General features: G+C 33.7%; 3 non-coding genes across 3 annotated transcripts; all 3 read left to right on the forward strand.

The window, feature by feature from the left end:
* The first annotated feature begins 877 nt into the window (after positions 1-877).
* Positions 878-959, forward strand: Trnas-gcu (transfer RNA serine (anticodon GCU)). The gene has a single exon. It is a non-coding gene; the product is annotated as a tRNA-Ser (tRNA).
* Positions 960-1092: 133 nt separating this feature from the next.
* Trnas-gcu (transfer RNA serine (anticodon GCU)) lies at positions 1093-1174 on the forward strand. The gene has a single exon. It is a non-coding gene; the product is annotated as a tRNA-Ser (tRNA).
* A 134-nt stretch (positions 1175-1308) lies between these two features.
* Positions 1309-1390, forward strand: Trnas-gcu (transfer RNA serine (anticodon GCU)). Its single transcript has one exon. It is a non-coding gene; the product is annotated as a tRNA-Ser (tRNA).
* Positions 1391-1662: the final 272 nt, after the last annotated feature.

Below are 1662 nucleotides of genomic sequence, written 5' to 3' on the forward strand. Positions count from 1 at the left end.
CAATACGGCTGATATCTTCAGAATATGACTATTTTTTCTAACAGAAGAAAAGAAAATGAAGAAAACAAATAGAAGATGAAGAACATGAAGAACGTATTTCCAAACGAAAGCAGTATATATCAATTAAAAATAACATTAAAAATCTTTTATTATTAATTTAATTAATTGAATGGTTTTAATTAATTAAAAGGTCTTTTTTTTTTTCTTCTTCCTGGGTTTATTCTGCACCAAAACTTAACTAATGGCTCACAAATAAATTTGAAAAATTAATGAAAAATAATTTGATAAGTAAAGGGTTAACATGATGTCTATATGTCTGTTAAAAATGTTTTCGCTTCTGTAATTATTGCAGATCTTTAAGATATTTTCATGTATAGTACATTTTACAAAATGGTTTTTAAATTAAACACGGATCATTCAGGTACGCAGTTAAAGTTAGGACTTGTACAAATGAAATATAGGTTTACTAAAAATTATTGCACCGATTATAATTGGACATAATCTCTTTTTTAAACCATAACGGCCGAAAAACATTTTGAACACAAAACAAAAAGAAGTTCAATTTTTTGTTTTCACATGTAATAATTTCACTTTGTGATCATATGTTTGAATATTCATTTTACTTTCATCTACATTTCTGGAATTAAAAATGTTTCAAAAATTTGCTCAGCAGTCTTACATGATATTCCTTTAACGATAGAAATATTTATATGACTACCAAAAACAGTTAAACTTAACAACTTTATTTGACAGCTGCCTTTTATTTATTCAGCTTGCTTCCCGTTGATGATCCTTTTATAATGATTTTCAAATTTCAGCCGCAGTTTAACAATAAAAACATCAAATTGTCATTGCTTAATAATAGTGGCTGTCACGAGACGAGGTGGCCGAGTGGTTAAGGCGATGGACTGCTAATCCATTGGGCTCTGCCCGCGTGGGTTCGAATCCCATCCTCGTCGATTGTTCTTATTTTCCCCAAAATGACAATACAGAGCTTCTTTCATGAATGTGGCGTAGATTGAAGCAAGGAAAAGACTTTACAATTTCTCTTCATATGAAATATATTATCTCGCAGGTGGAAATGTGAAACGTGACGAGGTGGCCGAGTGGTTAAGGCGATGGACTGCTAATCCATTGGGCTATGCCCGAGTGGGTTCGAATCCCATCCTCGTCGATTGTTCTTACTTTTCCCTAAAATGACAATACAGAGCTTTTTTCATGAATGTGGCGTAGATTGAAGCAAGGAAAAGGCTTTACAATTTCTCTTCATATGAAATATATTATCACGCAGGTGAACATGAGAAACGTGACGAGGTGGCCGAGTGGTTAAGGCGATGGACTGCTAATCCATTGGGCTATGCTCGCGTGGGTTCGAATCCCATCCTCGTCGATTGCTCCTATTTTTCCCAAAATTGTCCGTATAGATGTTCTTTCACAAATGCGCAGTTTCCTGAAACATAGAAAAGACTTTTAAATTTCTTTTTTCATGTGTTCATATCAAATATATTTGGAAAAACGCCAAAACGTGACGAGGTGGCGGAGTTGTTAAAGCTGCTAATCGGACATTCAACATTCAATATAAGGTACTGACGGTTATTTGTCGGATAAGAAGATTTATCATCTATAAATACTCCGTCGTTAATCTATTGCATTTAATGACGC

The sequence above is a fragment of the Argiope bruennichi genome, chromosome 10, assembly GCF_947563725.1.
Source record: "Argiope bruennichi chromosome 10, qqArgBrue1.1, whole genome shotgun sequence".
Taxonomy (NCBI): domain Eukaryota; kingdom Metazoa; phylum Arthropoda; class Arachnida; order Araneae; family Araneidae; genus Argiope; species Argiope bruennichi.